At 46.9% G+C, this 25,597-nt stretch overlaps 1 protein-coding gene across 3 annotated transcripts in view; it reads right to left on the bottom strand.

Annotated features, from left to right (window-relative positions):
* Window positions 1–25,597, bottom strand: part of LOC126544906 (4-galactosyl-N-acetylglucosaminide 3-alpha-L-fucosyltransferase FUT6) — a 54,268-nt gene that overhangs the window by 19,802 nt on the left and 8,869 nt on the right. The window contains exon 1 of one of the 3 annotated variants that reach the window (XM_050192450.3): window positions 6,750–6,995. The exons of 1 other annotated variant lie outside the window; for it this stretch is intronic. The gene's annotated coding sequence lies outside the window, so the exon portion shown is untranslated. Of the gene's footprint in view, window positions 1–1,230; window positions 2,109–6,749; window positions 6,996–25,597 lie in introns of those variants that run through there. One more of the 3 variants, XM_050192448.3, reaches the window with a different exon arrangement.

The following is a 25,597-nucleotide window of genomic DNA, read 5'->3' as shown; positions in this document are numbered from 1 at the left end:
AATAAATGATTCGATAAACATTATTAAAATTGTCCGACGGCAGGATTCCAGCACAGGACCTCTATAGAAGAGAAGGCCAATATTGAAACCATTACGCCACGGACGCATGAATCGACAAGCGATGTGAAACGCCCTTATGAATTAATCGCGGGTATGCCAGTGCCTTGAGACGCCTGGCGCGTTTCGATTTGACCACCTCGACAAGCTCCATCGTTGCAATTAGCAGCGATGTGTACGTGTCCGCAGCGCCTTCTGCACTTCGAAGAGTATAGATTGCTCTGAAATTTCCGACAATGAAGGCATACCAAGCGTAACAAACAAAACCACAAGAACGTCTGAATCCACGAGCATGGAGATCAGGCAAATCCACCCAATTCCCATCATTCCCATGATAGGTCATAGTATATTGCAGGAAACTCTATGATTTCAACAGAGCGCCGGAATTGCATCCGGTAATATTTGTCGGGAAACACTGGGAGAAAGGCGCCAGCCCCGCAGGCAATGCTATAGCCGGAACTTACGCGCTCTGTAGCATTCGCGCTGCCGATAGTCGAAGCACCTACATTGTCCCCATTGTTCTACTCGCGTTTCACGGCCAGATAAGGGGACAATCGATACACGATAAGAACGGAGCGTTTCCCTCTCATTCCTTCATGCAATCATTGTGCCCTGTTCTCTACGGTTATTGCTGAGTTGAGGGTACATGTGCTAAGTGTAACCTTCATCTGAAGTTGAATAGAAACGCGCAAGCGTTAACACGAAGCAATGTCGCTCAATACTTCTAATATCTATTATCATCCCGTTTCTTCTCCGCGTTCGTTTGCTTTTTAGCATTTTGTTATCTTTTTTTCTTACATTTATTTTGTTGCAGTGAAGCATGGGGGTCCTCTTGAATGTGTAAATTGTATGTGGTGCGATATTTTAGTGGGTTTCTTATATACAACTTCAACACCTTTGGAATGACTCCGAGGCGTTTCACCTCTTATTCATTTTTTCTCCCAAAGGTTATCCCCAAGGTGATTAGTTTTAAGAGCTTAACAATCAGAATTTTGTTCTCAGTCAAAGTACGCCTTTCGATTTCTACATCCAGCAATCACGATCAAAGAACAGAATACTGCGCGATCAGCCACAGGCGACTGCTAAAGAACACCTGGCACATTAGGACAACGGCAGTGAAGAAGACATGGGCAAAACAATGCCACTTCGAACTGAGAAGCACGGGACACTTACCGGTTGAGCGGAGCCGCCCTTGAAAAGACGCTCGCGCGACAATTGACAGCGAGGACCGGGCAAAACGAGAAGGCGGCAAGCAGCTTAATGCTCCGTGAAGCAACACACGGGCGACGAACCACGACGCCGGCGAAACGCGTTCAACTTGAAAACGGCAACTGGCGTAGCGAAACAAGCCGCCTTGTCACGCTTTCCTCCGATGACTGGTAGACGGCCGCTCGATTAGCAGCGATCAGGAAGGCCGCGAGAAGCCCGGAGGTCACTGGTCACAACCGCCGATCAAAGAGCCGGTCTTTATGCAAAGTGTGTAGCACAGGCCTTGATCGCCAACTGTCTTGCAAAAGCCGTGCTAAACGTGGCGTAATCACTGTTGCCGGGCTGCTGAAAACTACGTAAAATCGATCTGCGTAGCTTCCAGGGGGTGGCCGCATCAGCTATCACGTGCTGCCGTTTCAAATCCGGAACCGCTCAGAAAGCCACGTCTGTTGCAGTGGGTCATCGCTGTCCCGTTCCTCGCGAACTTGCCCTGTCCAGCAAGATACAGACGAGAAAGTGACGACGATGGGGTGGCAGGAGTGGTGGGTTATTCAGCTCGATCGTCCTAGTCTAGCAGCAAAAGGGAGAAAGCAGCTGCAGTAGCCGCCACTGTCATCAGCTGGGACGTTTCACATCGGGTAATCGAGAAACCAGGAAAGCCGCGCCGTTCGAGACGAGAACACTTGAGCGTTTGGGGACCAGGGGCTGTATATAGCTGTGGTACGGTAGCACGTCGAAGCGGTATGAACACGGAGAGTTGCGCGCGCGGAAGCTTTGAGCCAGCACGCTGCTTGGACGGCTTCCGCGCCGCGCGCGTTCCAAGTAGGATTGTGGGACGCCGCAACGCGACTTCCGACGGTGTGTGAAAACGCGCGATGGAAGGAAGGGGTGAGGGAGAGGGTGTTAGCACTGCGGCTTGGCTTGGACAGTCGCGGCACGCGTTGCCGCCACACGCGAGGCCAGACAACGGCCCTTCTCCCCTCTCGCCGAACCTCCGTTCTTTTCTCTTCCCAGAACCGCCCACCCGGCCAGCCGGCCGCGGCGAGGAGACGGCGGTGCGAAGTACGCGCTTAGTGGACGTACAACCGTACATTGCCTCATTAGTTCCGTGCAGCGGGAACAATGCCGCGAGGCTTGCATAAACGCAAGTGCTTGCACGGAAAACAAAGCGCGGAAGGATACCCTTTAGGTGTGTCAGCCCTCCTGTTTCAGAAGTTGAGTTGGTGAGCCTCGTCAAGCAGTCGTCGAGACTGCTTTCTGTCTTGCCAGCCTCAGATTCTCTAGTACGGAAACCGAAATAAAACTGACTGATTGATTGGCCGGGGTCCCCGTAACTTCCGCAGTGGTGCACGGAACTACCGTGACAAGAGACTCGCCCTCGCCCCCTAGCAAAGGGTAGTACGCGCTCCATGCTTCGTGTTCTTCCTTGGCAGGTCCGCTTGTGTTGGCGGATCGCTTTCACAATCGCCGCAATCGCTCCTCGTCAAGAGGCTCGTCTGCTGCCGTTCGCACACGCAGCTCTGTCTCCCGATCAGCACGTCGGTTAATGCGATAGCTTTGACGTCGCTTAATCAAATCAACGTCGGCGCGCTCACCTCACAAGTACGCTCACTCTCATTTCTCGGGCGTAAGCGCGAACACGAGAACTGAGGGGTGGCTACGAGTGAGCGATGCGCCGGACAAAAATACTAGCGCCTAAGTGCTCCTAAGGCTAGCCGATCAATACACACTACGCAATCAATTTGTAACGCAATGATTTGAGCGATAAACTTACTGCCCCTTTCTTTTCGCTTGTGTAGGAGCACAGTGTCACCGACAGGGGGCACCACACATGTCAAAATGGTCTTTCGCCTATCCCTGAACTTGCACTGCTAATGAGCGCTTGAGCCGGGGTAAAGACAAGCCTATTCAAATCAGTTTATTTTAATTCCAAATACGCCATTATACCTTCATGAGAGGTCAGAATGGCTCGGACGTCGCCCATGTGGGATAAGCCCGAGGCATTTTCATCTATCTGGAAGGCTAATGAAGGACTCGGAATAAAATGAGATTGGAATAGCTTTACGTTATGCCAGTCCCCCAACCTCCTCCTCTCTTCGCTTTAAAGGGACACTAAATAGAAACATTACATCAGACTAGACTGATAAGGTATCACTTCAAAACTATATCTGCGTTAATTTTGAGTTAAGAGGAGAAAATGGAGGTCAAACTTGAAACTTTGAACTTCCCGCCGAAACCCTGACGCCGGTTCGTCTCCCGAGGTCATAAATTTCAAACCACTAATTCGTACTTTGGTCTTTGTGACCCCAGTGAAAGCTCTCAAAACTGCCCATGTTCTGCCTTCGGCCCCTTTAAAATACAATGTAGTGCATTTTACCTATAACAACTCAACTAGGCCCCGAGCAAACTCCGTCCAATTTGATGACGTCACAGAGCACTGGCGCGAAAACTTCGAGGCAGCGTCTGGCTTATTAAGCCAGTCGTCAGGATAAGACAGGCTTTTCTTGTATTGTAGATAGATTGCTACTACAACTCAATTATTTATTTCTCTTAATGGACGCTTTGATGCAATAGAGTATCGACAAAAATAATACTAACACGAACGAAATGCAGGAAACGGCAGAGGACTTACGTGCACCACTTCCGCATATCCGTCGCGAGTTTTTTTCCTGCGCCGGCAGAGAAAGGTAAAGTGGCCGTCACGCTTGGCGTGAGCACACTTGATTACTACCCAAACGAATATAACTCGCGTATCGGCTCGTTTCCCTTCGATTAAGTTTCTCGGCACGACTCGTTTGGCTGGCGCCTATTAAGTAGACGCTGGCTCGCAAGGCATCTGCACCCGAACTTGAGCTGTATTCAGAGCCTCAAGGGTAACGTGATTCTGAATGCTATGCATGGCTGCTGCCTCTGTCGGCTTCATCATCACAGCCTTCGCACTGATCCCATTCTCGTGCACGACCTACTTATTGTTTCCTTCCCTTCTACCAAAGCTGAACCGGCGTTTAAAACAGCACATGACGTTACATTTTCGACTGGCCATTCTTTTTTAGAGCGTCAGCTGTTATGGGCTCATTTCAATAGTTGTTTCGGTAGGCGATGGTGTCCGCCTCAGCCGGTGTCCGTGACAGCTATCGCCGGGAATGAGAAAAAAAAAAAAGAACAGTTCCCGCCGGGCATGAACCCAGGTCCGCTACGTGGGAGTCTGCTACTGTACTAATGAGCCAGGCCAGGTATTTTTTTTTCTTTACTGCACGGAATTATGAGTAGTGCCATTCTCACACTACGCCGGGGCTTGCTAGTAACCAACGAAAAAAAAAAAAGCCCTGTAAACGCGTCCTAGAGCGCGAGCAGACACGCGATCTGACACGTGCGCCGCATAGCGTCGAAACATGCACATTTTGCATTGCAGTTGCATATTATTACACCAGGTAGGACGCCATGTAGTCGATGCGCAGGTAGCGGCACAAGGCACCTAAATAAGTTTGAGGAAGAACTTATATATATGTGCCTTGTGCCGCTACCTGCGCATCGACTACATGGCGTCCTACCTGGTGTAATAATATGCAACTGCAATGCAATATGTGCATGTTTCGACGCTATGCGGCGCACGTGTCAGATCGCGTGTCTGCTCGCGCTCTAGGACGCGTTTACAGGGCTTTATTTTTCCTTTGAGAAAGAACTTTATATATATATATATATATATAATCATAGCTGCGTCTACTTGTTTCGGGACGTTAAACTACACAATTTATTTATTCTTTAGGCGCCGTCATGACGTCACGACACAATGGGTTGCTCAGTTTCTAAGCTTTGTGATTGCCGTACGCCAGAGCTGCCATAAGACACGCGTATACAGCACCCTCGTTTATCTTCATTTGTTTTTACGGGCACCGCATTAATAGCTTTCGAAATAGCGCACTCCCCCTTATTAAGATGAATATTGAAATGTTGACAGATCGGTGAGGAAGTGTTGACTCAATACGCTTTCAAAAATGTCTCAAGCGTTACTGAACGTACACAAGAATAACTCAACAGTAACTTTGTGGAATACTTCGCCGCAGTAAAGTCACTGACTAAATGCTGTCGATTTGTTGTCGAATAATATTCAGTATTATTGAGCCCTGTTGAGCAATATTGGCATTGAACATGTATCTGCAAAAGAAACGCACGTACATGCGCGCGTTTACATATGCGTTTACATGTGCGTGTACATATATATTGTTTTATTCGTCCCAATATTGACTGAATGAGGGTTGGTTACCCACCCCAACAGGGATCTTTAAGGCAACTAAAGTTAAGTGGCCAAGAGTCCAGACGTGCCCAAAACACCGCGCCCAGCTTGCGTTCTTTTGCACTCCTTCCGAGTTCTTTTGTATGCCTTTCTGAGTTGTTTGTGCGCTCGGCGGTTTGAGCTTTGGGTACGTAAAGTGCCCTTTCGGTACCCAAAGCCGTTTGGGATGCGCAAAATCTAAAACTCCCCATTATCTAAACTGACTGCTATCGGCAACGCAAACAAATTTTGCTCTTTTTGACGTCACCATGTCGATGGAGCCAAATCAGCCATGCTAACTTTAGTATGAAATTAAAGTGTTTCTAACCGCTTCCCAACCTTGATACACTTGCCAAGTGTCATTCTTTCACGTGCGAGGATCGTGTTAGTGAGTTTCCAAAACTACGAAAATATTTGTGCCACGTACTGCCTTTATCGCGTTTTGGCCATCTTTCGTTGCTTTCACTATGCACGTAGGCTGCGCTGGCATTGTGTAAACCAAGATCTCTCTCTCTCTCACTCTCTCTCTCATCGCTTTCGCAACCACTCTTCGGCGCCAGCGTCAAGGCCATAGCGCACGTTTCTTACCTATAGCCGTTGCGACTTGTCGAAAGAGGCCCGCGAGTCTGCGTGGTCCGAGAAATACTCGATAAAGAAAAATAAACTAAGAAAGGCTGGGCTGCCACAGCCGTCTTCAAAGATCACGTGCGCTAAGCGGATGCCGAGGAAAAAACGCTGTCTCCGCAAGATCCGGCTAGGTATGAGGTGTAGCCACATATTTATAGCAGTGCGTACGATTGAGGAGAGAAATGATCCAACCTGTTAACCGTTTTCGCCGGACATGATAGCTCGGCGGACTAAGTGTACAATCATTGCACTGCACCGGGACGATAACGTATGCGGCAGAAAATTTGGAGGTTATCAAAGAAGTTTGAGAAGCTGGAGAAGGTGCAACGAGTCACGTAACGAAAAACTATAGGCGTAATATTGAGACCGGAAGACAGAGGTGTGGATTACAGAGAACACGGGGATAGCCGATATTATAGGTGACATTAAGAGAGATAAAATGGAGCTGGGCAGGTCACGTAATGAACCATCCCTCGAAAGTGATGGATTGATCATGGACCCCTGCTGACTAACCACCAACCTCCCCAAGCGCTAAGTATACGACGGAAAAAAGAACGCAAAACATTCGGTCGCCAATTCTTACCACGGGCAGTTGCACTTCGCCGAGTCTGCTTCTCAGCACGCCGACGCCAACCGCAAAAGAGACAACGGCGTTCCAACACAGCACTCACGCACAGCCTCTCACTTCCAAGTCCACTGGCAGCGCAAGCACTTGGGCGAAGAAGACACGCGAAGCGTACTGCAAACCAGATCCAACCGCCCGCCGCGCGCCCCCGCCGGCATCAATACGCCGATAGCGTTACATGCACCTGTCAGGTGACTTGACGACGACCGATGCCTGCCGTGGCACCTTCTAACGAGTAAGCGACCGAGCGAAGCGGCTCTTTCGCTTCTCAGTCGGAGAGTAATGTGATCCGGCAAGCAAGCAAGCAGGCGGGTGCGAAAGCGCAGCTTCAATTTCCCCCTCGCGTCCTCTCCTCCTTTCACCATTTGCTTCACTCTCTCCCTTCTCCGCTTCACTTTAGTTTTCTCATCTGCATTATGTGGGCGGCACGCGAGGGCTCATGGAACTCGTTAGAGTGAACATATGACAGATGCAGCAAGAGATCAAGAAGAACGTGAGGCGAGGAGGTTCAGCACGCTCGCGCCCGATTGGCTACCCTACACTTGAGGAAAGGGAAATAACGATAACAAGAGAAGAGGGAGCCAGTGTGAACACACTCGCTGATACATGTTCGCCCACGCTGCCACTGCCGGTTGTGTCATGCAGTCGCCTTCAAGGAACTCGTCAGTGCTTTAGTAGCCTTGCGCATATGCAGCGAAGCCTCGATTGAATCGAACTCGATTTAACAAAATTTTCGATTTAGCAAAGTTTCTTTCGATTCCGCTACACACGTTCATGGAGCATAATGCGTTGAAAACCTTCAAGCTGCGAAGTGGACTCACTGTCACCCGATTTAACCAAGTTTTTTGGGGCAAAAATGAGTAAAATCATGGAAAAGTGTACAGGTATGCCAGCTTTCAGTTCAGGTAACAGACGCCATTAACCTCTTAAAAATTTTGCCACGTCCGGAAGTGGCAACAGGTCACGCTCAACGTGTTTGCAGTAGTCTGCGATAAGTGCGCTCGCAAGCACGTTTTTTTTTTCTCTTGAAGAAATTACTTGTACGTACGATTTACGGAAGTTCTCGATTTAACGAAATAATTTCCTGGTCCCGTCGACTTTATTAAATGAAGGCTTAAGTCAACGGCCAAAGTGCCAGAATAATCTGAAAACACTCTGTATTCTAAGCGGCGGTTGAGACTAGCACGAAGAGAACCTCATGAGCCGTCGAAGCATGCACGGTGGCACAAAAGGTGCTCTACAGTAAACCTCGTCCCACCCGCAAGAACCGCATTTGGCGCTCTTGGCCGTTCCGATTGGAAACTAATCACCACCATGAGCCTATTTTGTGTGCACAGCAGGACGAAGGCCTCTCCCACCCCTTGTCTTGCGCCAGCTGTACCATTCTTATGACTGCGAATTCCCTGATTTCATCAAACTAATTGATTCTAAGGCCGTCTTGGACCGCGCTTTCCTTCCCTTGGTACCGGTTCTGCGGCTCTATTAGCCCCCCCTTCCTATCATCTGCCCTACGCCTTACATAGCCTGCCCGGCTCAATTTCTTATTCTACATCAATGACCCCTGCTTGCTTTTTTACCCACACCGTTGTCTTGCTGCCTTTTGATGTTGCGCCTACACAAGTGGAAAGCCGCAAACAAAGAACGCTAGTATAAGGCCACTCCAAACCCTATGCCACGTGCAACTCCGGAAACGGTCAGACTTTCTAATCTATGATTACACCATTCTTAATAAATGCGATATGCAAGCGCGCGCAACCCGGACTTTCAGGTACCTCGTACCATCTCACCACAGACATTTTATTTAGTTGTTTTATGAAGCAACAGATTTTCACATAACTAAAGAAAGAAAAATGAGCCCGAGGGAACGCGAATGCAAGGCAGACATGCACATTTAGTAAAAGGAAGTGCTGGTTCTAATATTTTTTCTAACCATCAAAACATCGAATCAGTATGTCCGAACCACCATTATTGTGAAGGCTAAGAAAGCTTGTTATTGAAGATATTAACAGCGCCAGATATAAAGTGACAAAAATGCCAAGGACACAGTTTCCAGGTCAAACGCCGGAAAACGAGCCGACGCCTTTCAACTCGTGATGAGGTTCCACTGCCTTGACCCAACACATAGGCAAGATAATGAGGAGGCCTGCCGGAGTTGTCTGTCAAGAGTTTCCAGTAATGGACGAGGTCACGTAGGCAGCCATCGCACAGACAGAGAACCCTGAACTGTCGACGCTTTTGAAAGACCTCTTCATAGCTTCCGATTACCGATTCACCGAATAAACTTGATCATCATATTTATTTATTTATTTATTTAAAATATCTTACAGGCCCAAAGGGCATTGAGTAAGGGGGGTTTAGTTATTACAATGAAAGTACAAGGAACAGTACTAGTAAGTGAAAGTACTAGTAAGGAACAGGGTTAATCTTCGTATTCTTTCTTCCTCTTCTTATTATTATTACATGAACCCAACAAAGTCTAGGCAAGTCTATTTGTCGGGCAGAAAGCCGTCTGGTTCATGGCAACGGGAGCGGGTTGAGCAGGGGCCGTTACAACAATTTTGGTTGCATTCACGACAACCCGTCAATGTAGTTTCTCGTCAGAGGCATCAGCTGCTTTGCTGATCACGTGATGAGTTTCTGATGAAGTCTTGATGATAGTTAATTGAAATTGGACACCGTGTTTCTCACGAAGTCCTGTTATAGTTCACCTCAGTTGAGTCCGTGGTGCAATCATTGCGATGCGCACACAAAATTGTGAGAACGCCTTGATTGACTTCTGATTAATTGCTGCAGTAACTCAGCCAAGACATTGTTCACTTACCACCGGCATAAACTGAAGCTCGAACGGGCTAAGCAACTCGGAACATGTGTTCATAGTAAGCAAAAAGAAGTACAATGTAGCAGTAGCTCCCTAGTAAGCTTTCAAGCATACATGGCGTGTACCTAATTCTACATTATGGAACCAGATTTGCACCAGTGTTAAGAAAATTCAGGCAAAGTTGAAAAACGAACCACTGCGTTCTAGTCGCTTTGGACTTGTATGCATTTCAATGTATAGTGATGATACTTGTAACGTGCGCAGAACAGTGTAGTAGGCGCAGTGGAGAAAGAGCCAGAATTGGCGGTTTAAGCTCAACAATACGTTTGTATCGCTGCCGCAGAGTGTCTCAATCCGCAGTTGCCATAGACTAGAACCTCGTTACAACGAATTTTCGTCGGACACGAAAGGGCCTTCATTACATTTGATATTTGTTATAAGCACATATTCAGCACACGCTGATATCGGCGTTTAACATATCGCACTAGCTCCGTTATATCCGAAGATTCGTTATATCTGTGATCGTTACGTCAACGTTCGAGATAATTCTTTTTGTTTTTCCTCTAATACATATAAGGTCGACGCATTTTGAAAAATAATACCCTCGACGGGTATGACTACGAGGTTTCTAAATATCCATTGTACGGCGCTCCGTATTGACACACTGCGTAAACCGAAGGGACAGGAAGGAGGTTAACATATTACACTAACTTCGTTATATCCGAAGAGTCGTTATATCCGTGATCATTACGTCAAGGTTCGACATAATTCCTTTCGTTTTTTTTTCTCCAATGCATATAAAGTTGACGCATATTGAAAAATAATACCCGCGAGGGCTATGACTTAGAGGTTTAGAAATCTCCATTGTACGGCGCTCCGTATTGAGACACTCCGTATACCGAAGCGACAGGCAGGCGGTTCCTTGTTCGCGCAGACGGACGCTGGCACCAGATTTACGCAAGCCCGCTTGCAGGCAGACGCATTTCCTAGAAGACGCATGCCGCTTGTAATATATATGCCGATGCGGTCTCGCGTATACTGTTTCGCTTGAAGGGCCGTGCGCGACGTACGTAGGGAATTTATTGGCGTTCGGTCGCAGCACGCAACACGTCCTGTCACACGTATGCATGCGTGTACTGCGCGCGCGCGTTCAAACTGAACAAGGACCAACTCGAAGTTCGATTGTTCCATTTGAATTACGCATTGCCGCGTGCTTTCTTGTCTCGACACAATGTCACCTCCGTCGCGCCATTCACCTGCATCCAACTCTCGCTTTCGAACCACTGAAAGCTCAGCAGAACGAGCAGAAACCTCGGCGACAATTTCAAGGCAATTAATCGCTTGGATGCTGCTTGTTTCCGAATGACTTTCTTTCAAAAAAGTTTCCGCATACAGTCGAACCCGGATATATCGAATCTGAAGAGGGTTCAACTGAGCACGCTGACTTGAAATGCGCACGCGACGTTTACACACCCGCGCAACGTCTTAATAAATCAAGTGGCAGGCTCCGGAATGACTTTGACCACCTGCGGTTCTTTGACATGCACCCGAAGCACGGTTACGAGCGTTCTTACACTCCGCCTCCATCTAAACGCGGCCGCGACGGCCGGGATTCGAAGCCGCGACATCGATTGTGCTCTGCAGCAAGACGCCGTATACAGACACCAAGCCACCGCCGTGGTTGCGGATGAAAGTTCAATTAAAGGGAGAATACCACAGCCCTGCTTAACATTCCTCTGCAGTTTCAGCGATTAACTTTTCCCTGGTCTGCACTCACAGTTACGCAACCGACCGGCCCGCGAAAGCTCTGTCGCCTGAATACACCTGGCGTTTAATTCGGGTCGCGAAGAGCGGTGGTTCTTGGTGTATATATCTATAGGGTCTCAGTGGCGAGACCTTGAGTTATATATACTGCTTGCCATTAGCCTCCTTTTCTTCTGTGCCTTTCGGCATAGCCGTTTCTCTTTCTTCGTGGTTGCGGTTCATTGAGGAAAGAAAAAGGTATAATAATGAGAAAAAGAAAGTCTGCGTTGTGTCAATTCGTTCCATGCGTTGTCTTCGGGGAGCGCCTCTTGGAACCAGTTTCCGACGAGAACGCCGCCGCCGAGCCTGTGAGCGCAGTACGTCGCCCGCGGCCTTGGCGTCGCGAAAGGGAGTCGTGACCATTGACGCTTTCGCGCACGATGCAGAGATTCCCGTGCCTTTCTCGTTACAAACGCCGCGTCTGGATAAAAAAAAAAAAAAACACACACACGGCCCTGGCTGCAGTCTCAAGAAAACCGGATGCCCACCTCTTAAGCGGTCGGGATCCTCATCAACGCGGCATTGTGCCATGCCGGTGGCAGGGGCTGGGCCTGACTGCTGACTGCGCTGTCATGAAGAAAAGTGAAGACACTGTCGGCCTCCGAATGAACAGCGAGTAGCGTCATCCGCCAAGTTTATTCCCTTCAGTCATGGTGTGCGCGAGCATGTATACACGCGACTTTGTTCAGTACCAGTCCTGTACGTTAAAGGCAGTAGTGGCAGCATAGAAACGTTAAAAAAATATCACTGCACGTCGCACTATACAATTACTAGAGTGTTCAATATACAAGAAATAACGTACGCAATCCCATCGTTCGGAAACAGAAGAAAAGAAAACAACCAACAAAACAGGAAGCCGATTCGTTTTGCTCTAAATTAAGTAAGAAGGGCGTGATGAAGGGCATGTCGCCGTGGTAAATGCTGCTGATTGCTCCATTGACGAGAGCCGAGACCACGTCAACGTTACGAGAACAAGGGATCCTAACGGATCTCTCTTTCAGTCAGTGAACAAGGAGTGTTAGCAATAGGAGATCCGCACTGATCTCTACGCATCAATTTGCTTTCACTAAGGTGAGTGGCCGGCATCATATAAGAAATTTACCTGCTAAGGGTGGTTTAAGGGCCCATTAGGAAGGTCAATTAAATGGCTAATGCCAGTCTGACAACAGGCCATTGCTTCATGCGCCACTTGTAGCACCCCGCTGCGTCAAGAGAAGTGACAGCGCTATGCTGGCCCTCGTATCATAAGCGCGAGAAGCACATTTAGTGGGACAAACCACCTATTGTTAAAGCGGCTCTTTTTTCTTATGTCCTCGTACGTCGCGTATAAGTACCTTACAAGATGTCTCATCTACTGGTCCCTCTAACAGTCCTTGTGGGCTGTGTAAGCCACCGTCTATACGTTGTTTCGCATGTGGTCGTTGAGAGGGTCGTTCCGACCCTCATTCACAACTTCAGCCCTGCAGTTTATACGTTCTCCTCAGAAGGAAATCTTAATATTCCGCCTACATGCGAGGTGCGGTTGGCTCTCAAGAAACTGCGGTTTTTCGCTTTGCATGTGCAGGGGTAGATAAGTATACAGACATCATAATTATCATCGTCATCATCCCCATCATCAACCTACGAAAGCGATTCAGGAGGCTTTGCCCGTATTTTGTTTAAGCCAAATTACGGCTGCAAATGCGAAGTCGACATATCCATTCCCAGCGGTGGACTTTCCTTGGACCTGCCCGGCCTTATCTGGCGGTAGCTGCGCGGCCCGGCGCTGCTGTCAGTTGTTTCGGGTGGCAGTTGTGCTTCACACGTCCAGGGTGTAATTCGTCCAGCAAGGGACGAATTAGCGCCCATCGAAATTCATAGGAAAATGCGAGGGAAGTATTTATTATAAGAGAAAAGCGGATAGGTCGGCCTGAATTAATGTCCTGACCTGCTACTCGGCGTTGGGGGAAGGGGAATGGGTGTAGAAAGGAATAATAGAGAAGACGTTGATTACTACGATGAAGACGGTGCTGAAAATCTTGCACGCTCCAAGACTCTGCAAAGTCTCTTGTCCAGTCCGCTCTAATGCGAAAATTTGTTGATAGCCTTCAGGCTATCGAGGCTGATTACGAGGATGAGGCGAAGGTCCCAACAGAACCTTTTCAGTCAATGGTGCAATGAAAAATTTTGACAAAATGTCTCTCAGCGATTTTCTCTGTACATCAAATCGCAGCTCACGAATGGGGAAAGTGGCTCACTTTGTGAAGTGTGAGGTGGTAGTGTTGCGAGTTCGCAAAAGGCCGTCAAGACTTCCATGACAATGAGCGTTCGAGGAGGCCTCGTGCGTCGCTGACTGACGACAGGGGCATCTCAAATTTATTTGCTGCGATGGGACAAATGTCTGAACATGTGTAGGCACTATGTGGATAAATAGTGTAAAGTACGTAGGATAGTACGTGTGTTTGTAATTACTTGTATGTACCTTATTTTGGCAAATAAAAAATAGGGGCAATGACTTACTGATCCGCCCTCATCATATAAGTCAACTGCTAGACTAAGAGCTCTCCCCAATTCCGTAACAAATAATAAAAAGTTCTAGCAGAAACTCACCTGGAAGTTAGACGTCTAAGTAAGCGTAAGCATTGTGCCGCTAGCTCATCTTCACGCAACCCGGTGTCATTATCAATGTTATGAAACTTGATCCGACCAGTGTAAACGACAGGGCTGCGGCGACACCAACTGCTGCGGACGGCGGCGCAAGGTGAATTGAAGATTCAGCAAACTACTGCAGCTGGCGGAGCCAGGTGCGCTGATGACATTCCGACCATTACAAGCCATTAGCGATCGCGCCTGGTGCCACCGCATCGAACCATTATCAAGCGCGATCAACCGTACTCCAGGCCTTATCTTGAAAGGGATCTGCGATGTGGACAGAGTGCACCGAGAGCTGATAGCTTCGTGTGCGCTGTGTTCTCGACGCTTTCGTTTACGTGACGGACAGACAGACGGATTTCCTCGTTGCGTAAGCGCAGAAAGGCTTACGCATTTAAAAAATAAAACATGTATAATCAGATTGAGCGCGAGTCGCGAATAGAGTTGCACATTCGAGCCCCAGCGACTACCCGTCGACTACTCTTTAATCAAAGGCGAGATGCACGCATAAATGCCAGATCGACTTGAGTCGTGAGATTAGATTCGATCGTTCCTGTACACAAGGTGTACATCAGGTGATAAAACTGAAATGTTTGACCGTCGTCCTATTTCTATTCTCACCTCGATTTGTACAGATGTTGAGAAGTTATGTTGTAAGCCCCTAAATACTTACATAGAAAATTTTAATTTTGTTGAAATCTTGTCAATTTAGTTTTTTTCGCTGGAAGTTCCACTAACTTCTTTGATACCCCAAACCGACTACCCTCGTCTCTCGATTGGTACTGATATCATCGTAGGTTCGGTAATTCTGAACTTTCCTAAAGCTTTTCATACGATTTTGTATCATAAACTTTTTACCAAGTCTGGGAATAACCGTTACAGCACTAAAACGCCTAAAACGTTACCTGAACGATAGAGAACACTCAGTTTTTTTTTCAGGACGCACTTACTGCGATACTAAAGTTATTAATCAAGGTGTATCACAAGGCTTCATACCAGGTCCCTTACTATATTCCGTTTATATATTAACGATTTACCCACGTGTTTTAATTATTGCGCGTACTATACGGAGACGATAGCGCCATTTTCTTATCTTACAAATCTTTAACAATCTTAATCTTCAAACTAAACAATGACCTTGAACAAATTGTTGCATGGCGTTCTTCTAATGATTTAATCATCAACCTTGCCAAAACGAAATTCATGATTTTCCGAACAAGCCAATGAATAATTTCCGGCATGCCTGATATAACTACAGATGGTCATCACATTTCCATCTCCGACTGTGTATAATTTTTCGGCATCAAATTACATTCTAAATTAGTTTTCTCGACGCACTGCCTTCATTAAGCGAAAGTGTACTTTCGGCGTAAAATCCTTGATCAAATCAAGATATTTTTCGAAGGACGCGTTAATAGCATTATACTTTGCTTTCATTTACACTCACATCAATTACGGCATTGTTTCGAGGGGAAATAGATATTACTGTCCTATCTCGTCAATTCAGCGCTTACAAAACCAAGGAACATGCATTATCACTAACAGCATTTTTTATCACGATTGCTACTGTTACTTCGTGAGAACATTCTTCTTGTGCCGAGTTTGTTCAGCAATCATCTGACAATTTTGTTTTATAAATTACTTTCTAAACGAATTCATTAAGTCTAGGTATCTTATAAGTAAGAATTATAATAATACCAATTAAGCACGTAACTCCAGTTGTCTACTGCCGATGGTTCATTCTAACCATGGAAAGATGACATCGTCATTCACGGCTATAAAGGTACGGAATGGTTTACCTGACTCCATCAAATCTTCACCATCCTTTCATGCATTTAAGCATGCCCTTAAGCATTTTTACATTAGTTTACATCATTCATTATACCATACTTGCCATTCGTACATATTCACAGTATCTTATGTTCTACACCATTGTATACTGGAAGTGTGCTTCGTTTGTTTACTCTTTCTTACACTGTATTTCACGCGATTGTGCGTGTTATTTGTTTTAACTAGCCCGCTGATGTGTCATACGTCTCTATTTTTTTTATTGTTAACCGAGAGTCCCGTTGCAGTGTTTGACAATTGGACCCACGTCTGTATGACAACTGTAACCAATTCTCTGTATGTAAAGGTTAATGAACTGAAACTGAACGATGATCTTGCTCGCCGCTATCAGTGTGATTTGAGGTTTCCGGGTATTTGTGGACAGAAGCTACCCCGAACTAAGACTCGGGAATCAAATGGCATATTCGGGTGGTCCTATCAGTGAGCTCTGCCAGCGCTATATAAACAGTATGTAAAGAAGCAACTAAGAGAAGTCACTGCTCGCGTAAGCGGGCCCCCACTGATGATGAGGAAGCAGTATCCCCACTTCCGTATACTCGGTTGTTCTCGTGAAGCCGCTTTAAATCAGTTTCTCAACGCCTTCCGTAGGCCGACCATGCCGAGTGCTCCCAAACGACCACCCGAATGCGCAGTAACTCACAATTTCAGCAATATTTCTCGTGTTGAAATGGAGAGGAACGGAATGGAACGGAACGGAGCGGAACGGAGCAGAATTGAGCTGAATGGAGCGGAATTGAGCGGAATGGAGCGGAATTGAGCGGAGCAGAATGGAGCGGAGCATCCAAGTGCGTGTGTGCGCGCCACCGAGCTTACTTAGTGAGATTATTGCCGCTTTAACGGGCATACAAAAAAAAAAAAACAACGACAACGAGACGAGGTCGTGTGTCTAGATATAGCAACGCACGGTCGCGCGTGCTTCCTTGCCTTTGTGTTTATAATTTCTCTCACTGCCTCACTCATAGCCGCGAACACACCGCAAAAATCGGACCAGACATTCTCAGGACGGGAACCAAGGTGTCGTAAAAGCAAAAGGAATAAAAAAGGAAAGATTATAAACAATGCAACGCCACGCGAAACGTCGCAACTATATACGGGCACGCGTGGTACCTGCACTCTGGAGCAACCCACACCCGGAAAAAGGAAGTGATGCCGGTGCCTCATGCGGCCCGACGCAGTCCCCGCTTCACTCTTGCCCTTCCACAATACACGCTTTAAGTCGCTGCCGCCTCGCGCGTAATGACACAACGCTTGACCCGCGCTGATGGTCAGTGCTATAAGCGGCAGTGTGCGCAGCTATAAGCTGCGGAGCGACCCCCTGAAGGGAGCAACGCACTCCCGCAGTGGGGATGGCTAAAAGCGGAACATCGCTTCTCGAGATATTTCTTTCACTTATTAATTTTTTGTTCTTTTTCGAGCGCCCCGCTGATGCAGGGGAAAACGCTATACAGGAAAACCGCAGAGAGGACAATAACATGGCGCTCGGGCCAGCGTGAAGTTGCAGGGTCGTATACGGCCAGACGACGGAAGTGTCCACACGCTCGATGTAAATCGGAATGAAAAAGAAATGAGGGGACCCCCGAATAAACGCCGAAGGAACGGCGTTTTGACAGACGGGTTTGCGTTCCGCACTGACGGGCCAACAACTCGTGCGCTAGTCGTTGTCGGCACGATAAACTACCTATTCACGCATACACCTTTACCTTCCATTTTATGAGTTATTTGCAGTTATATAGGTTAGCTCGAATGTTTCAGCGCTAACACGCTATAGAAGAGGGTCCGTCTTCGTCAAGCTGTTCTCCGAGAAATAAACTAAATCTCGCTTACTTTTTTCATCCACCGAAGATAACAAATACGTACATAACGAATGCACCACAAAAGTTCGTTATATAGGCGAGTTTGGGTATACAAAAGTACCCCATATATCAAACCACCTTTAGAGCGTAGTCCACTTCGCTATGACCGAATTCCACTGTGTAACCGACTTCGTTCGATAGTTCTACATTTCTCGCTAAGCTGCGCGCCGGCAAAACTAGCACGCGCATGCGCGCGCATGTGTGCGTGCGAGCGGGGCGCGTATTCTGAAGTATTTTTCACTTCCCTCGCTTGCTCGTTCGTTTTGTTTTCTTTAAAGAGAAGCAGCCATTTTCAGTGTGGAGAGCCATAATAACCGTACAAATAGCTATCGCTGTTAAAAAAAACACACACACACACGTTTAGTGAGAGAGTTGCACACCCGCCGCGGTAGTTCGGCGACTGAGCTCAAAGGTCGCGGGTTCAATCCAGACCGCAGCTGCCGCATTTCGAATTGAGCGTAACGTAAGAAAACGCTCGCGTACTTAGATTTAGGTGCACGTTAAAGAATCTCAGGTGGCCAAAATTAATCCCGAGTCTCCCACTACGGCGTGGTCGCTAACCGTACCGTTGTTCTGACACGTAAATTTGACACCTAAGAACCCGGAATGTAATGGTTTTTTTTTCCTCGCAAGTTTCGCAGGAGGCGTGCTTTTCGCGCTACGTTCAAAAAGTCAGTCGATATGTCCTCGAAGCTCAGAAAGCCGCGATTCCTTCGCTTGCGCTTTGTGGCCAGCAGCTGCGTCGGCTGGAGCGGCGAGTTTTCCTACTTCGAAGCAGCGTCGCGAGAAAGCGGAACAAAATTTTAAAAAAAAGGAGAGAGAGAGAGAGAATACGAAGAACGTCAAGCAAGCAACGCTTGGAGATTTACAACGCCCACGTTCAATTACGAAACGCTCCTGACTTCTCGGGGAAAACTCACGTAACACGTTCAACATATAAAGCCCTTACGCGTGCGTTTGTGAAAGTATACATATATCTTTCGTGCGCCCTGTCTCCATAATTCTTCGAGCTCCTATTCTTCCTCGCCCCTATCGCCTGGGTACACACTTTTCAAGTTGAAAAAAGCACTGGCGCGACAGTTCCGACTCATTCTTTTTTTTTTCCTTTCTTTTTCGTTAAATGAAGATCCACACCATCTAAACATTAGAAAAAAGAAATGCAAGCGGCGTAGCACCCTAAATATTTTTACTCGTTCTCATTTACTCGTTTCTGCGCGCAAGTTGCGGTTTCGTTAACGAGGAGGTTGGACGCGTCATCACGTACGTCTCGAGTTGTCTCTCATCCCTAGCGCTGCTATCGCGTCGCACGGCAAACCAGCAAGACCAACGCAACATGTTAGCAATCGTACGACCAGCCCTCTCCACACGAGTCGACGCCCATTGTCTGTTAATGAAAGTATGCGTTACTCTCTATGTGCGCCAAGGGTACTACGAAGCCCATGAAAGCATAGTTAAAATTAAAGTTATTTAGAGACGAGGGCAAAACTGGCAAAAGCTTTATAATTGCAATACAGGAAGCGGGAAAATAAAAGCGCGCGAAAAGACACACAACTTGGCCACCAGCGATGGGACGCGAACCCACGACCCCCGCATGGAGCGTTCGTTGCTCTACCCCTTTAGTTACATATAAGCCACCTAAAATTTTTGTCTATAATGGAGATTGGAAGTTAAAACAGCCCGGAAAGAGTGGGATAAAGCTAGACGTAAATAAAGGACCACATATATTTAAGATCAAGTAATAGAACGCTGTTGTTGTGCAGTGGCGTACCAGGGAATCTTATTTCGGGGAAGGGGGTGGGCACGTGCAACGGGGTGTAGTAAGTGCCAATTGTGCCCACCCTCCTCCCCTTTTACACCCCTGGTGAAGTGTGTACGTGTCTCTGCGTTCGTCTTTTGCGTTGTTTAATTTGTACCGTAGTGTCGCACCAACTTGCCCTAGAGAAGCACCCAACAGGTTGACGCCAGTGAAAACACCTCTTGCTGTAGCAGGGGATAGCGAGATCACGGGGGCTGATGACAGCCTGAGTGATCGTTTCCGGCGACCGGTTTCCATTACCAGCTGTCGCGCACCAGATCCCACAAGAGTCCCGTCAAAACAGCTTTGTTCTGGCGCCTATAAGTCGTCGTCTCCACGTCGTATTTCTGCTCTATGAAAAAAAGAAAATGTTCCAAAAGCCAGGGAAACTCATACTTCAACGTGTTGCTATCACTGGCTTTACTCAAGAATAAGATATAACAAAAACACAAGCGTTTCGCTACCTATGCGGATCGATGCCACCCGCAGAGGTAGCGAAACATCTATGTGCTCGTGGTGTGCCCTGAGTATGCGCGCGAAAGACTGACAATGGCATCTACCTTGAGACATTTATACAATAGACCACTGTCGGAGGACCTCCTGCTAGGCGCATGGCCAGAGAGTTGGCAGAGGATAGAGACAATGCGTGCTCTTTCACATTCCTTAGGCGACACGGGCCTGGACTCACGCTTGTGATAACAGTTATGCAATGTGTCCTTCCCTTCGTTCCCCCCATTATCATCCCCGATTGTGACCCTTTTTCTTCCGCTCTTCCCCTTCCCTTACGTAGAGTAGCACGCCAGATGCTCCATTTTCCGGCCGACCTCTCTACATTTTGCAATCATTAACCTACTTCTCTTATCGTTGTGTAAAGCCAGTGATAACAACACGTTGCAGTATTTCTGCCCTATGTTTATGTTTAAAAAGAAGACTGATCACACGCTTTACACATATCGAAGCAAGAGACGGGACGGACTCACAGGAAGGGAGGAGCAGACGACCGCCCGCGGCTTGCGACCAAGGAGGGAGCCACTCGCATACGACGACCGCTGGGTCGTTGCCGTTGGGCGACCCGTCACCCAACGGAAATGCCTCACGATTGATGTCCTTCCCGTCTCCACATACCGCCATCGCGCCGTAAATTAAGCGCCGGCGTATACACGCCTTCACTTCATGAAGCCTTAAATACGTTGACAAAAACATATCCTAACAGTCCTGTCCTTCTGTTTGGCGATTTTAATTTTCCAACTATTGATTGGTCCGATCCTGCCTCTACATTATCTAAAAGCAGCCCCGCTAGTGACTTCTTAAACACGTGTATAACATTCGGCTTAACGCAGCTCGTCACTGACTCAACACGCGTCACTGCTCACTCGTCCAACGTTTTAGATCTTGTATTAACGACTCACCCTGATAACTTTACCCCTGTCACCTTATTGCGCGGTTTGAGCGACCACCTGACAGTACATATTTCGTTTCGTTGCAACGTACTAAAGAAACAAAAAAATCGGAAAACACTTACACTCTATGATAAAGGGGACTATGTCAGCATGAACCGAGAATTATCTGAGTACTTCGATACGTTCGTCGCTAACTTTCAACTAAATTCTCTCGAGTCGAACTGGCTGCTTTTCAAAGCAGAGATGCATCGCCTTATACGTCTTTACATCCCCACCATTACAATAACAGAAAGAACAACATCACCATGGTTTAATGTATCCCTCAAACGACTAAATAACAAGAAAAAACGGTTGTTTCGATCAGCCAAACGATCTAATTCTTCTTGCACATGGCAGAAGTATTACGCAGTCGAGAAAGAATATGACAAGTTAACCTCTCAAGCTAAACACAAGTTTCTTTCTACCACTTTACCAGCTATGCTACAAACTAACCCGAAGCGATTTTGGAAAACTATTAATCCTAATCAGCGGAATGAGATATCACTTATCAATAACTCCGGGCTTCCGATCCCCGAGACTGAGGCTGCGGATCTTCTTAACATAACATTTAGTTCAGTTTTTACTAATGAATTACTTGATGGCTTGCCCAATCCACCATACTTCGCATATCCGCTCATGCAAAATATCACATTCGATCCCATCGGCATTGTCAAAGTAATTGGATCATTGAAGAACTCGTCATCTACAGCAGTAGACGGTATCAATGCCAAAGTTCTAAAAAATACTAAACATGTGTGTAGCCTGTTTTTATCACTCATATTCCAGGAATCACTTAACAGCGCCTCAATTCCACATGACTGGCAGGTGGGCAAGGTCATCCCAGTCTTCAAGAAAGGAAGCCGATCATCACCGAGTCACTACCGCCCTATTTCCATAACAAGTGTGTCTTGTAAAATAATGGAACATATTTTATATTCGCATATTGCTAACTTCCTAACATCCGTCAATTTTTTTCACCCAAGTCAACACGGTTTCCGCAAAAATTATTCCTGTGACACTCAACTTGCTCTTTTCTTGCACGACTTACATTTAAACCTAGATCGTAACATCCCAACTGACACAATATTTTTAGATTTCGAAAAAGCATTCGATAAGGTCCCTCACGGTCGTCTCTTAATAAAGTTATCGCGTCTTAACATTCATCCTTGTGTTCTAAGCTGGATTCGAGGGTTTTTAACTAACCGTGAGCAATTCGTATACGCTAACTCACAGTCTTCATCCTTAACACCCGTGCTTTCAGGCGTACCTCAAGGTACCGTTCTTGGTCCCCTCCTTTTCTTAATATACATCAATGACCTACCTTGTAATATTTCTTCTCATATCCGACTCTTCGCTGATGATTGTGTGATTTACCGAGCAGTTACTAACCCCAGCGACCATTTGGCGTTACAAAATGACCTATCGCTCATACAAAACTGGTGTACCACTTGGCTCATGTCATTAAATGTAGCTAAAACCGTGTTAATGTCTATTCATCGTCGTCGTAATTACGATATCCCTAATTATAGCATCAATAACACGCAGATTGCAACAACGGATTCATTCAAATATCTTGGTGTGTACATCTCGCGTGACTTAACTTGGACCTGTCATGTTAACCACATAATAAACTCTGCTAATCGTACTCTAGGTTATCTACGCCGTAACCTTTACCTCGCTCCTCCCTCTATTAAACAACTTGCTTTTCTAACCTTTGTGCGGCCCAAGCTTGAGTATGCCGAAGCTATTTTTGACCCCCACCACAATATCCTTATTAATGCCCTCGAGTCGGTTCAGAACCGCGCGACACGATTTATCCTGTCAACTTATTCATATAATTCAAGTATCTCGGCACTAAAAGCCCAAATAAACCTACCCTCTCTAGCCTCACGCCGTAGAATAGCCCGTCTTAAGCTTTTTCATAAATTCTTTCATTCCTTGCCTTTTGACAACCCGTACATAAAAAGAGCACATCGCATTGCCCGCACCAGTCACTCTAATACAGTATATCCCCCACAAGCCCATACCGTTACTTTTCAGCAATCATTTTTTCTGCGCACAACACGAGACTGGAATGGCCTGCCTGCCGAAGTTGCCACTATCATCGACCCACTTGCATTCAAGCGACTCATCGAAAATATCCCTTTGTAATTTGTAGTATCTACCTTTGTCACTAACTCCCCACTCCCTCATGTAATGTCTCAACAGAGACCTTTGAGGAAATGAATAAATAAATAAATAAATAAATAAATAAATAGATGTCCTGCGCTGCTGATTGGTTCGGCATATTAGGTTTGCGACGGCAGTAGCACGACTGAAAAATCGAGAAGCCCCGAGCGATTGCGACTATCGCACGAACTCTGCGAGTGATCGGTTGTGAACAAGCCCTTAATTAATTATTTCACAAAATTTTTTTTTCAGTCCTCTCGCCCTCGCACCGTACATTCCACCACCGGAACGAACAGCGCGTCGCACAGGTCATTTTCATCAAGCGTCGCCCACCCCAAAGTACGCACTGTCACTTTTTCTTTTTTTTTTCCCTCGTGTAGTTGACTGGAACGGCCTCCCTTACGACATCGCTGCCATCACCAGTTCATCTGCATTCACGGAAGAACTGTCAGCGATTCTCTCGCCTTAATATTGTTTGAACTATTGTTGTAATACCGCCCCTTATGTAATACCCCCGTGTGGGGTCCTTAGGGAAGTAAATAAAGAAAGAATATGACGAATAGTTGTCGAAGCAGCGATGTCATTGGGAAGTCAAAATTTCGACAAGGGTACTTCGTCAGGGCATTTGTCTACCCCTGGCGATGGCAGTAGTACGCTTGCCCAAACGTTGTATCTCCGGGTACATCCCCTGTTCAACCGCTGTTGAGCTCTCATAAAGGCTTGCAAAATGCTTTCACGGGGTAACATTCGCGTCAATCGGGGGATGCTATACTGCAAATAGTTCTACGAAAGCCGTTTCTAACGCCTGCTCCCGCTTCAGACAGGCTTTCTCTTATGAGTTTAGTTTTCGGACCTTGCCTGAAACCTCTTTTGTGCCTACAGGACAAAGGGCCTGCGTACTATATACTCTACGTATACTGCTGTGAGTTGTATCTCTTTCAGCAGCCTTGAGTCGCGCGTTTTCGACGAACTGGCTTCAGTCCACGCTCGGCAAGTGAGATATAGTTTGAACCATTCAGTCAAACGGCTTTTTGTCTTCTCAAACTGCACGGGAATCAACGGCTAAACAAAAGACTTCCCAAGATCAGGAGAAGACGCGCCTTGTCGTGTGCAGGCCGTATTTCTCAATTGCCAGCCAACCTCGTTTGTGCAAAAAGGCGACAGGCTGTTTAAAACCTTTGCACGAGAACAGCTCTCCCGGCACAACTGCGTTGCTTAAGTGCGCGGATAGAGTCGACGCGAGTGAATATGGCAATGCGTACCAGACGGTGTATACATAAAGGTGAGGGAGGTATAAATGTTTCCTGATATGAATAATGCCATGCAGTTGCGACGATTGCGTTCACAAACCATGGCGTATGGAGCTAGACCAAAAAAAAAGATAGAAAAAGAAAACTAGGAAAAGGACGGCAGTGAAAAACGCAAGCGGTACAAATAAATGTCGAATATGCAACGGAGAATTACAAAGAAAAGTTACCCAAATGCCAGGTCGGGCGCCCAAGGGGGGTATTAATGCGTACGCTTGGAAATTTTAGTTACTTAAAGACTTAAGCGATTTTCACAGAACGTCTGATATTCCGCAGTTTGACTGTAAAATGTTGGAACAAAAGAAAAAGCAAGAAAACCGCTTCATCTTTACTCCACTGTTGAGAAAAAAAGTCACAGGCCTGCGCGGCACACGCATCCCAGTCACAGCGTAAGCTGGAGGAGCGAATCAATAGGAGCTCTTATTTTCGGCACCACGCACTACATGGTCTTCGCGGCGAAGTCTGTTCGCGCTGTTTTCACGAGAACGATCTGAATTATCGTCCAGACATCGACGGCGAGCTGCGGCTTGTGCTGCTCTCTGCACAGCGGTCTACTGAGCCCAACGTTTCCTAGTTGCAGCCATACGCATAGCGCTACAATTCGCTTCAGCCACACGCAAAGCGCCATAACGTGTACCGAACAGTAAACACAGGTCTTGTCTTGTGCCCAAATACTGGCAAAAACCCACCACGGGCGAATGGTCAAGAAGCAGGCGCTTTCAAGTACATCCAGACTGCGTGGCACCTTGCATGTCGCATCCCTCGACCCGTGGCACGGTACGTTGCTGTTGATGATGATGATGGTTCATTGGCATCCCCTTCCAAACGGTATGGTGACGAATGGCCATCTAGCTTGCTTGAGTTAACCAGGTCCAGCTAGATATGCAGCATGCAACTGCTATATGCAACTGCTACGTGTCGGCACACTTGGTGGAATATAACGGAACTGCAATGCAAATTTTGTACGTATCGACGCTATGCGGCGCGCATGTCATATCGTAAGGCAAGTGGCCCGATACGGTGCCAATGATGATCCTAATGATTTAATGGCAGTCCCTATGAAACGCGACAGCGACATGATCACCTAGCCAGCTTGATACAACCAGGATTTTGGTAAGTGTCCTCCTTCGTTTCTTCATTATA

The sequence above is a fragment of the Dermacentor andersoni genome, chromosome 10 (genome assembly GCF_023375885.2).
Source record: "Dermacentor andersoni chromosome 10, qqDerAnde1_hic_scaffold, whole genome shotgun sequence".
Classification (NCBI taxonomy): Eukaryota; Metazoa; Arthropoda; class Arachnida; order Ixodida; family Ixodidae; genus Dermacentor; species Dermacentor andersoni.
This window is presented reverse-complemented; position numbering and strand designations above follow the sequence as displayed.